Source organism: Cyprinodon tularosa, unplaced genomic scaffold, assembly GCF_016077235.1.
Source record: "Cyprinodon tularosa strain WSP-4 unplaced genomic scaffold, ASM1607723v1 ctg88, whole genome shotgun sequence".
Classification (NCBI taxonomy): domain Eukaryota; kingdom Metazoa; phylum Chordata; class Actinopteri; order Cyprinodontiformes; family Cyprinodontidae; genus Cyprinodon; species Cyprinodon tularosa.
Window position 1 is genome coordinate 772726 of NW_024039651.1, and position 13549 is coordinate 786274.

The following is a 13549-nucleotide window of genomic DNA, read 5'->3' on the forward strand; positions in this document are numbered from 1 at the left end:
ATAAATAAATGAATAAGGGGAGGGACAACCCCAGCCGGCCAGCCAACGCGCAACACGCAGAGCCCCCACCCCGGACGAAGCCCCACCAGGGGGCAGCACGGACCAGGACCAAGACAGGGAGCCAGACCCAAAGCCCTTCAAAGATCTTCTTCCCTCTATCACCACCCCCCACCCCCCCTCCGGAGATGTAATCCCTCCCCTACAATAACAATCAAGCTACTCACCACACAAGCGACAGAAGACATCCAGGCCGAGATCATACCTACTCCCCCTCCCTCCCCTTCCCCCACTTACAGAGTGCAAACCCGTGAGGGGGTAAGCACTTGCCATAGGTGTTAATGTCCATGCCCCCCCCCAGCCCAGCAGGCCCCGAGGCACCCCGGCACACCAGAGGCCGTGGCAGCAGGGACAGACAGCCGGGCGTACACCGGCCCAGAAACCAAGCAGCACTCCCCACAGAACCCGAACCCCCGAACCCCCACCGGGGATCCCGCCCAAGGGCAATGCGCCCCAGGGATCCCAGACCCAAGGAGCCACCCCAGACCCACCCCGCAGTAGGGCCGGGCAATGCCCAAAAACCCCCGGCACCGGCGCCAGCACCCCCACCCCGACCCTGGCCCCCGAACGACTCCCCCCCAACACCGGTCCCACAGCACCAATCCGAAGAAGAAGAAAGCCACACAACACAGCTAAGCGCAAATCCCGAGCCCCACTCCAAGCCCCGATCCCCCCCCCCCCACACCCCCACCCACACAAAAAAAAAAAAAAAAAAAAAAAAAAAAAAAATTATAATATAGGCTCTTTTTAAGTGATAAATAAAGTCAGGTTATAGTTGGTGGAACCAGAATCATAGTTTATGACAATTATTCACAGGAGAGCACATTTAACTTTATATATAGAAATTGCTTTTTCACTTAATGGTTGGCTGTTCGTTTTTTAAGTTCAGTTCAGAACATGTGAATTTTTATCCCGGAGCTCAGACCTTGAGAGGTCAGTTTAGTCCTCACACTGTATGTTCACACAGTGACCGTCAGCCATAATTGGCCCCTTGCCAGTTGATTAAAAGGCATTCTCCGACTATTAAAAGGGCTTTCCTAAGAGGGTTTCTGGAGAATTAATTAAACCAATGACATTTTAGAGCTAAGGATTTAAGAACAAGCCGACCTTGATATTAGAGGGAATGGAAAACAGTTCTGTCCCTATATTGATGCACTTGACCCCTGCTGCCCTGCATTTAAAGCTGTATTTCAAATTGAACCTTATGTACATTAAGCAGGAATTCTGAGCAGGAAAAGCCTAATGTAAAAATGTAGAGGCGATTCTCTTAAATGTAAAATGAGACAAAGACAGTTTAAAAAATCTGCTGTTCAAAATCTCATCTGTTTGAAATAAAGACATTATGATCCTGTCGTGAACCGGTCACCAGTGAAACAGATTGTTATGTTTCTGCTTGTATAATTAAGTATAAAACAAGAGAGGTGATGCATAATAGAGATTTGGATGATGTTTTTATATTGAAAACATATCATCACATGCTCAGTTTCTTAAGGACTGTTTTGAATATAAAAAATGCTGCTTATTGCATCCAAAGTGTCATAAATGTCCTCTTTGAATATTAATGTGATATTCAGCTCGCTGGAAAGAGTCTCTGGAGTGAATGTTTACACCTTACACAGATGTGTATATTCCGAGTGGAAATTAGACATGCAGAAAAGACGTCTACAGCTTTTTTATGCCGTGCAGCTTTTTCCCCACCACCTCCAGGGGGTGTGACTAGCAGAGACCCAAGCTTATAACACAACGCTACTCGAGGGAATGAATCTTACGCGTAAATTCAATCTGGGAAACTCTTATCAGCTGCACCTGAACCACTTGCAATGTCCCCTTCTCATCTCCGGCCAATCAACTTGGGGGCCGCACCTCCAACACCAATCATTTTTCAAGATTCCTTTTATTTAGCTCCTGCCCTAGCTTCTCTCTCCTGGATGCAAGTGAAGTTTCACCCACCTCCAGCCCATCTCCTCCCTCATTCTCAGATTATTATTATGTTACTCACCCTCTGGCTTATTCCACCACCAGGGAAGGACCACTCTAAGCCTTTTCTAGCTTAGTCATCCAAGCGAATGGATGAGTTGGGATTCTGCTGAGGCCCCTGCAAGTGGCCCCTCCTACTGAGCCTGGTTCTGCTGAAGGTTTCGTCCTGTTATAAGGGAGTTTTACTTCTCCACTGTCACTACAAGCATGCTTAGTGTGAGGGATTGCCTTCAAGTCAGTGATGCAATCAATGCAATCAACTGGTTTTCCTTAGATAGAAAACTTTGAATCAATGTGACTGTATGGTCTGGCTTGCATCTATAAAGTGCCTTGAGATTACATGTGTTGTGAACGGGTGCTGGGTCTTCCAACATGTCAATGACCCAAAGTACACAGCCAGGATAACCAAGGAATGGCTTAGTAAGAAGCAGATCAAGGTTCTGGCACGGCTTAGCCAGTCTCCAGACCTAAACCCAATAGATAATCTTTTTAGGGAGCTCAAACTCTGTGTTTCTCAGTAACAGCCCAGAAAACTGAACAATCTAGAGAAGATCTCTGTTGAGCAGTGGGCCAAAATCCCTCCTGCTGTGTGTGCAAACCTGGTGAAAAACTACAGGAAACGTTTCACCTCTGTAATTGTAAACAAAGGCTACTGTACCAAAAATTAACATTGCAGTTGTATCATACAAATTAATAGTTAAAAAATCATATATTCTCCTTACTGGATTTTTTTTTACATTATGTTTCTCACAGTGGACATGCACCTACTGTCAGGGTTATGTTGAGGTTTGAGGACCCAAATGCAGAGGCAGGGAGGCAGAGGTGAGTTTCTTGTAGATTTAATGAGTGATCACAGGTATCGGTATCGGCCATTGAGGCCAGAAAAAAGAGTGAATCAAAAATACAAGGCAAAAATCTAGAAATAATTAAACATTTCTTAAATTAAGTGTATTTACCCTTAATTTTAGCAGGTAAATAAGATGATTTGCCAATGGAATAATTATCTCTACTCTTAAAATAAAATAATTTGATAATATGCACTACAAATAAGACAATGCATTGTTTTTTTTTTCTTATTTTAAATGTAAATTGTCTTATTCCATTGGCAAAGTGTCTCACCTACCAACTCAATTCAAGAAATAATGCCCTTATTTCAAGCAGAAATAACTAATTTCGATTTCCTTTTTTTGCAGTGTGCAGATTGTTGCTAGCGTAACTTGGCTGTAAATGTTTTGCTCTAACTGACCAATCAGAGGACAGAAAATGCTGATTTTTGGTTGGGCCCTCTAGCTGGCCAAGGTGGGCAAATGTGAAATCTGATTGTTTGAAGAAAACGTTCCTCACGAATATTGATCAGACAGCACTGCTGATTCTAAAGGGGAAGATTTGACTAACATAGCAATGCACAGAGGTTGAAAGGGACTGATGGGACAAAAAAATAACAACCACATAAATGTAATGGAAGCAGCACAGCCAAGAGAAACGCTACAAAATTAAGAAAATTGATTTTTAATAAATACAGTTGGAAAGAAGAAAATTAGAGTTTAGTTTTTGAATGTAGGTTAGTGCTTCTGATTGATTCTAGGCCAGAGGTGAAGACCTTAAAGGCCCTCACAGCCTACCAATACTTTCACTTACAGACAGTCCCCTCTCTGTGCCTCTGTTCTGATTTGCATATATACTAAGAAGGTTTTTTGTGTATCTTTGCTAGAAGAAGTTAGAATTACCGTAGGACTGATCAGGTATCGTTCAAATGCGGCGCTCTTTTCATTAAGCTCTAGTCCGAATTGAGTATCTAAACATTTAACACAAGAAGAAGCCTCAAAATAGCACAAACTGGACTTTTAGGATGGATGGAAAGTCAGAGGTGCCACAAACTCAATTATATAAATAGGTAATATTCAAATTTGGAAAAATAAAATTTCAATGTCAGATTAGTGAAACTATAACTGTAATAAATGAAGAATATTTTAATCATATACCTGTATTTGGACTATTCGCCACTTTGAATGACATATTTTGCTTTATGGCCATATTATGAAGACATCAGGGTTTTTTCTATTTCTCATTACAAATAAAAGTAATTCTTATTACATGAAGTTCAGTCATAATACTTAAGGTTTGTGATGTGATCCACAACTGACTTATTTTGTGCTTTTAAAAGGAAAGCAAACATTTATTTAAAATACAAATTTTTAGGCACGACTTGAAAAAAAAATTATATTATTTAAATTTTATATTATATGTTAATAAACAACAGAAGAGAAGACTACTTTAGTAAATAGTATAAAATAGAGAACATGAAATTTAAGCTATGGTTGTTTAATACATTGTAGTTTTTATGGAAATGTGGATCTTTAAATTAATTTGAGAAGGACATTTCTCATACTTTATTGTGAGATGAAAAGTGGGGCTCTGAACGGTCTCAATTAAGTCTCGGCCCCTGCAGGACTTGCCTTGTCTTAGTTTGACTTGGTCTCAGGCCAGGAGGTCTTGACTACAGCCCCATTTCAATGTGCACTAAAACCGGCCAAGAGGAGGTTAACTCTGGCTTTACAAAGTTTGCAAATCTTTAAATCTTCCATTTATTTAAGGTTTTAAAGCTTACATCTGATAAGATGTAAATCCTATTGGAGGTGACAGGATGCAGTTCAGCTGATCTACTGCTTTCCAAGGAAATTCCAACACATTAGTTCAGTTCCATTTAACAAAAAGTACGAGCCTAAAACTTGTTTCAAAGTTTGTAAGTACCTTTTCTTGGTGCCAAACCGCGGCAATGATTTGTTTTAACTGCCAGCGAAAAGATTAACCTGAATGGAAAAGGAATAACAGCCCCCTTGTTAGTCAGAACCTGGTTAATCAGTGCCTAAAGAGAAAAGGTGGTTTATTTTGCTGGGCTTTTTTTCTTCCTTCCTTTTCTTTAACATCCATAAATAGGTGCAACCTCAGCCTAAGTCTCCTTGGTAACCAGCATGAGAGTCAGGTAGAAAGACTTTCCTGAACAATACTTTAATCACTCCCAGACCTTCTTAAAGCAAGAACACTGGTACTAAAGACAGTGCCGAAATACAAAAGATGTAAGTATAGGAAGTGTTCAAGGCATGCAAATACAGAAATGCAAAATAATACTTACTTAATATTTATCATATTCATAGTATCATCAGCTGCAATCGAAGAATTAGGTTCCCCTTCCTGTCTGAAAAGGCCATTTAAATGACCTGACACATTTATTAGCAGTCCTTATAAAGATGTGTGAAAAGGTTTAAAATAAGCTGGTTGGCATAGAGACTTGGTGACCCCAAGAGGCCACTGTGCTACAGTTCTACAGCATGAAGACATTTCCAACCCCAGTACCACCCTCCACTGTGCTTCCAGTTGTTTTAAACCTTTTTACTGTTGCCCTGCAAGTAGATATAATCACATTTAGGCCACATTTTCTTTCCATTTTTTGACATATGAAGGGTAATCTGTTGGACCTAAATGTTTCTATAGTTCTATAACGAATGATCAAAAGAGAGTATTTTTATATCATATATATGTGCCTCAAAGAAACTACAAGATAAAGTATATTCATTGTTTTAAAAATGTATTTTTATAGAAGAGATGTACTCAAAATAATGATGGATATTATATATATACTTTTCACACATCTTTAATCGGAATACCAGTAATTATAAACGGTGCTGCAAGGCATAATAAAAAAGAACCAAATTCACCAAAAACCTCTGCTTAAGCTGATCAATAAATAAGGCATGTTTTAATTCAGCATCCAGAATGAAACGTAAGCAGCTTCTTGTTAAAATACACAAAGACACACAGATGATTCAGCATCTATTGTAAGACTAACATCTGACACATTCTGGTCAGAGGCTAAATTAAAGTGTAGAGAGCTAAAAGCAAAAAGGAAGCAAGACACAAACAGTGTTTCTGTTAAACATATTGAACGCCTCACAGCCAGGGAGGTCAGACACTCTGATAGTGTAATTAAGGTCTTTTCCAGTGTACGACCTGTCTTCCCTCTTTTATTTATTTATAGATGGTCTGCACACACACACACACACACACACACACACACACACACACACACACACACACACACACACACACACACACACACACACACACACACTTGTACATACTGCATTCATCCTGTTTTTACACTTTAGTTGCTGTTTTTACTTTTATACTGTGGGTGATGGAAAACTGTACTCCTTGTTTGCGACATAAAAGGATTAACTTGAACTTTTCAGCAAATATCCTTTAAGACTTTTGACACCAGATCAATTTACAAAGAGTTTTTCTATTAACTGCAGTACAAAAGAATATCATCAAGGGAAGTGTTATATCTTTCCCAACTATAATCATATCAACTCTAGTTGTTTTTCCAATTTCAGATTTCTATATAAATGCAGTGCAAAAATCATGGGGTTTTTGTTATTTTTTACTATTCTATATTGTTGTTTGATTCTTTTCTTTTTTTTTTTTTTTACAAATACCTTAGACCATTTTTCAAGAGGTGTACCAACATTTAAAATTTACCTTTTAAACTTGTTTTTCTCTGGAATTCTAGTTAGGCTTTTTTTCTCATTATATTTATTATAACAGCAGGGTCTTTTTTTCAGATCATAGCTATAAAACAGTCAACATTTTCCTCCAGTCTGACCTGACAGAGACCAATGTGAAGCTAAAGGAAGCTAACTAAAAACATTTCTCTCTGATAAATGCCTTCCTTTTTCAGTGTTTTTTTACCAGCTAAACCACATACTGCCACTAACAAGCCTTTTGTCATAGAAAAGCTTAATCAAAACCTCACAGGTTTGACAAAAGAATGTCGCTACCTTTGGTTGATGAGAATGACCCATACAAAGCTCCGAGCGATGTCACAATCAGCTGCTGTTCCTGCAAAAATCAAAAACATCCTCATTAAAATTGACTTTTATTGAGATAAAATAAAAGAAGGAAGAATAACTAAGACTAAATGAACAAGATATGCCCTTTATAATCCACAATAACCTAACAAGAAAACCTGCACACTGCAAAAACAATCCAGAAATAAGTAAAAAATGGCTTAAATTAAGTATATTTAGCCTTAATTTGAGCAGGTAAATAAGATGATTTGCCAATGGAATGAGTATTTTCACTCTTAAAATAAGATAGTTAGATAATATTTACTTGAAATAAGACGATAAAATAGTTTTTTCTTATTTTAAAAGGAAATTGTCTTGTTCCATTGGCAAAGTGTCTTACTTACCTCCTCAAATCAAGAAAAAACACACTTATTTTAAGAAAAAATAACTTATTGAGATTTATATTTTTTGCAGTGCACACATCTGTTTAAACAGTTAGCAGAGCAAGTAGACCAGCGAGAGAAAAGATGAGGATTTTTGCCAGTGGAACATAAACACAAACCGATTTTTCACGACATGTGCACCCAAACTGGTCAAACCCTGCAGTTCCTGAGTGGATTGTGTGTGAAGGATCAGAATTTTATTCAAAACATTTAGGAATATTTAATCTAGCTTTTGAACATCAGTTTTAGTCATTATTATTATTAAGCTTAGCTGCTTGGTTATATCTGCATGTCTACACTGTCAAACAAAACAAACCTACTTTCAAATGTCCCAAGAGGCACATTATTAAAAAATGAATGCAGCATCTAGCAGCCTCCTTTAGCATTAGGCTGGTTAATATTTCATGTTGTTTTAGAGGTTGGGTTCTTGAGATAAAACAGATATGAGAAGCTGGAGTTCAGTAATCCTACGCTGTGTAATCTGGATGGGTTTTGTCTCTTTTGTTGATTAAGGAAAAGTTTGGGAAGCTCAAGATTCCCTAAGCTTTTTAGGAAACAAAGCTGTTAGAATTAGGGGAAGTTTCCAAGGCTGGAGTTGTAATGAGAATCCCTCATCAACACAAAAGCTTTGAGTTAAGTGTAGGAACTGTGACTTTATGACTGAATTTAGGTCTATAAAAACTCTTCTATTAGCTGATCTCTCATACACAGCCTCTAAAGAGACAGAGAAGTGAGAAAACAGCTGCTCAGAGAGGCTTTTAAAGAGACTATGATCAATTAAAAAGCTATTTGCTCCTCCGATCAGCAGCTCAGCGACCTCCCATCCCTCCCCCTACAATGTGAATGGGTATCTGAGGTGTTTTCCAGCCCCACCTGCTCCTCCATACCCAGGAGTCAGACCCACATCCTCACATACATCCTCTACTTCAGGGGTTCCCAAAGTGGCAGACAGCCGGGGTCATTGTGATGCGATCCCTCAAGTGTGGAGGGCAAAATATATAATAAAATGCATAAATGTCAATGCCCAATAAAATGAATAAATGTACTATGATACAGCTATGGTATATGTAACATTTATTTATTTATCTAATACATGATTCAAACATCCAAAGGGTACCATTAAATTGTAAACTGCCCAATTTAATATTTAAATGTTCAATTAATAAATCAAAATTACATTTAACAATGAATTGAATAATTAAATGTGAAAATTATGAAAATTATTCATCATTTTCCCATTACATGCATAAAAATAATCAATTAAATAATATATTGTAAATTTAAGTTAGACAGTTTTTTATTTTAGTTTAAGATTTACAGCATAAATGGCCCATTAAATAATTACACAAACATTACAAAAACGTTTTTAAAAAATGACTGTGAATCTTCACCAGCATACATATACAAAAATAATAAATTAATGGTAATTTAAAAGAATAAATCAATTCAGTTAAAATTGAATGCAGTTTCTTTAGGTGTAGATAACTATAAAGTGAGGCAATTATGTTCTTTATGGGGTCGCCAGTCTGTGATATTGTTATTTTTGGGGTCAGGGGGTGAAGTATTTGCTCTACTCCCTAGCCTCATTCACAGTCCGATGGGCAACTGAAAAGCAGCCAAGCAGAAAGATCCTAGGACGCCCCTCTGATCAAAGAGAAAAGCTACACCTTATTTTAACAAAACCCACAAAGCTAGAGTTAAAGTCAGACCTGCTGGAACAGAAACCTGGCTGGGTGTGGATGTTCATCCGTTTTCCCTGTGAAGGGAACCTTTCTAAACCCTTCCAGCTTAGAAAACAGCTCCCACATTTTGGTTTCCCTGTTTTAACACTGAATAAAATCACATTAGAACATGTGAATTCTTAAATAATCTTGAAACACCTCTACTAAACTTAACAGCAGGTTTGTGGAAAAACAATAAATTCAAAAGTTACATTTTCTTTAAGCTTATAGAAACTACTTGTCAGGAAAATCCTTCTGACTAGTAAGAAAAAAAATCTGAATATAAATCTGCCCTGGATGGGGTTTTACATGAGAAAAGTAGCACAGAGATCCATTCCAAGATTTAAAGCAGATTGTCTTAAAGTTCTAGTATTTTAAAGAATGATCAGGTCTTTTTCTGTATTCTATTCTAATAATGTGGATCTACGCAGTGCACCTGATCTTCTCCCCTGGTTTCAGGTCATCCATTACTGTAACAATGTCCATAAAGGCTAGGTAAAAAAATCGATTTAATCGATTTTTTTGGGGGGATTTTGGATCGATCTCTAGGGAATGAAATTGATCAGTTTTACAGTGACACGCATGACGTTCACATTCAAATGAGCAGGAAAGATGCACTTAAGATTACGTCAAGCCAGACAGCTGCAAATATAGCAAATCGGTTGACTGAAGACATTAAAGGAAAATTCCGGTTTTTAACACTTTTAGCCCATTTTCTGTAGTGTCCAGGGTGAAATCGAATGATCGACACCAAAATTGACCATTGAGTTCTGTTGGAATAGTCAATATCCCTCCGCCACCGGAAACGGAAATGGGGCCTGTTTACGCTTAGTTGTAGTCTTTTCGCAAGGCCCAAGTGTTTCTGCTCCACTCTGTGTACTGCGACGTCGAGGTGCTAACGTCTCTGTTAAACACTTTAAAAAACTCTGAAAATGGAATACGAAAGGTGGATTCTTGAGGAGGACATATTGGACTTTGAGTTTGACGGTAGAGGATACCGTCGCCAACTAGTGGTCTGGAGTGTGCAACGCTTCAGATTGGAACGGGAAGCGGAAGTTTATAAGCGGTTGTGATGTATCGGAAAAAATTGTTCTGGGATTTACAAAATGCTAAATAAAACAAGACAGGAACGGTTTTTCTTCACAAAACTTTTTTTGGAACGTCATTGAACAGCGCTGACGACCAAGTGAGTAGCATATTTTTAAAAAAGAACGTTTAAGGTTGTTTTAAGGACATTATCGGACATGCACTATGGAAGCCATTCTGAAGCAGCCAGGGGGGGATTCTGCATGAGCCAAATAGCAGAGACAGGACCAATCGTCAAAATTTTGGTGTCGATCATTCGATTTCATCCTGGACACTACAGAAAATGGGCTAAAAGTGTTAAAAACTGGAATTTTCCTTTAACAAATGGGGGCTGACCAGCAAACACCCTGTAGTTGTTACAGACAACGCTGCACAAATGGTTTGTGCAGTGAAGATAATGCAGCTCATGCATGTCTCCTGTGTCCCCGCTGTATCACTTCTGCATGCTCGGGTGAGGCTTCACTTTTTCACTTTTTAAAAATAAGTTTGAATTTTTGAGACAGTTTTGTTCACATCTCAACTTTAAACTGTCTCATTTACAAGTTTGCACTTTGTATTTAATATGACAGGAAAAAATTAAATACATAAGTATTTTGAAACACAGTTGAACCACTTTCATTATTGTAAAAACAGATTGAATCGAAATTAATCGATTTAGAACTGTATGAATCAAACTCGAATAGATTCAGGACTTTGGCGAAAATACCCAGCCCTAAGGTCCATAGCTGTTTATTGATTACTTATTCTCCAGATACACAGTATTTATATTGTATCAACACTTTTCTAAGGTCCACATTGTGTGACCACTTTTGCAATAAACTTTTGCTGCTGCTGTAACACCAAAATATACCCACTCGTGGGACACTAAACTGATTTTCTATTTCTATCAAAGACAACCTGAGTTCATATAAATAAAGGTTTGCAAATCATAAGTTTATATAAAATCTGGCAAATAAAAGTAAAAGCCACATCACTGATTTAAAAAACATTTCCCCCTAAAACTTTATTAAAACCTCTATGTCACTTATGTCAAAGTCAAGGCCCACAGGTAGGATCATAGAGCAGCACAGCAATGCATTTTCAGTTTATAATGCATGTGTTTTCATTTATGCATTTATCTTAATAAGTTTATTAATATAATAAAAGTGTATTAATAATATTGATATTAATTTTTTTTAAAACAATGTGTTAGGTCCTGGTTCAATGGGCTATGTTCATTTCAGTATGTTTTAATAAACATTTAACCAGTCTGGCCCTCGGCTTGTAGCAAATTAGCTTTTTTGGCCCTCAGTGTATTTGACTTTGACATCCCTGGTCTAGATATTAACAACTCGTGTCTGAGATAAATAGTGATAATTCAATTCAATTCAATTCAGTTTATTTATATAGCGCCAAATTCACAACACATGTCATCTCAAGGCACTTTACAGTTCCACCAGATCATACAGTCAAATTGATACAAAGTTTTCTATCTAAGGAAAACCAGTTGATTGCATTGACTCATTGACTCAAATACAATCCCCCACACTAAGCATGCTTGTAGCGACAGTGGAGAGGAAAAACTCCCTTTTAACAGGAAGAAACCTCCAGCAGAACCAGGCTCAGTGTGAGCGGCCATCTGCCGAGGCCGACTGGGGTTCAAGGAGACAGAAGCAGAGATACAAAAAGCAGCTGTAAAAGGCGGCCCCGTCCAGGAAACACACAGCAAGGCAGACGAGCTCCAAGGCAGCTCCCATGCCAGAGGACGAAGAGAGCACATCCGCTCAGTCACGGTCAGAGAAACAGGACCACACTGTAAAACAGGCCGATCTCCAACATCTATAAACAAGGGTGTTTATAGAAGCAGCGCAGCTGATGTTTCTTTCCAGGATGACGTCACAGCCAAACAGGAACAGACTGATAAGAGTATTTTAAATCAGTGTGGACCTATTTCGTGTCAAATTTTATCAGTTTGAGGGTTGAACCAGCCTGAGAAAGCAAACTGCCTGTGATCGGCTACTTGGAAAGGATATCCCCCCTCTTAAGATGGCGCTATTTTCTTTCTAGCTGAAACTAATAACATAAGCAAAGCATCTATAGACTAATCGCTGAGGATAGAGTACAATTAATTTTTTTTATAAACTTTAAAGGGTGCAAACTATATAAATATTTATTTTTGGTTACACCAACAGAAAAGAATTAGATTGAGGTTGATGGAGCAGTTGATTAGGTTGATGGTGCTAAAACATGGCTTCTTCTTGACGTTACTCAGAGTCAAGCAAATTTAATATGAGGCATAACGAGGGTGAACATCTGTCAAACTTTTGGTTTTCATGCCGACTTGAAGAAGCAAAGGTGCTCAGAAGTCAGGCAGAGGTTTCCACTTTCCTGCTGGACAAATAAGTTAAATGTTTGCTAATGTTAGCAACCGACTGGCAAAAGGTACAAATGAGGATTGGAACAGGAGCAGGTGAGCTCCAGTCCGCCACATACTGGCTGGGAGTTGTTACACTGTATCTACACCAGGTAGGGAGGACAGAAAATTAGACTTGGAGCTTTTGGATCTTTTTTTTTACCCAGCTGATCCTTTTAAACTTGCATCTACAATCTAAAGTAAATATATTAAAATCATTGCATTTCATGTAGAATTGAGCCATTATCGAAAAGTTTTAGTGAACACTGACCTAACATGGTTTATCAGAGGCATCAATTACGCACTGATGGAGGAGGTCAAGCAAAATTAAGACACCTACAACATAACGCTAAACATTCAATCCTTTAGTAGTACTACAGCAGTTTGTTTAACTTAATTACTAAATAACTCTGCAGATGAGTTTATTTGTTCTTAAAAAAAGCATTTCACTCGATGCATTAATAAAACTACTTCAATTGACTGTCCTTTTTACCTTTTTCTGTAGCAGAAGGATTCTCTGTAGACTTCAGATCCAGTTGTCAAATTATGAAAGCTTTTATATTATTTAACCTTTTGACCTCTGTCTCCAGAGGGATTTTAAGACATGAATTATTAATTTTTTCTTTTATTCTCATCCTAATTACAGTTTGACTGCTGGATTTGTTGAAAAGAAAAGTTATATTCTTCTTACACAAGCTCCTTTTATATTTATATGTTTAGGTTTAAAATGCCGACTGCAAAGGTGAAAAGTTCATAAGGTTCAGTTTCCCCAGTTTCCCCAGCTCCAGAGCCCAGTGGAGGGCCAGTTTCCCCAGCTCCAGAGCCCAGTAGAGGGCCAGTTTCCCCAGCTCCAGAGCCCAATAGAGGGCCAGTTTCCCCAGCTCCAGAGCCCAGTAGAGGGCCAGTTTCCCCAGCTCCAGAGCCCAGTAGAGGGCCAGTTTCCCCAGCTCCAGAGACTCCTGAGCCCATTAGCGGGCCGTTTAGCCTAGCGCCAGAGACTCCTGAGCCCATTAGCGGGCCGTTTAG

General features: G+C 38.5%; 1 protein-coding gene across 5 annotated transcripts in view; it reads right to left on the reverse strand.

The window, feature by feature from the left end:
• arvcfb (ARVCF delta catenin family member b) overlaps positions 1–13549 on the reverse strand; it is a 386639-nt gene that overhangs the window by 301185 nt on the left and 71905 nt on the right. For all 5 annotated transcript variants that reach the window (XM_038273622.1, XM_038273620.1, XM_038273621.1 and 2 more), the window contains exon 2: positions 6873–6933. The gene's annotated coding sequence lies outside the window, so the exon portion shown is untranslated. The remainder of the gene's footprint in view (positions 1–6872; positions 6934–13549) is intronic.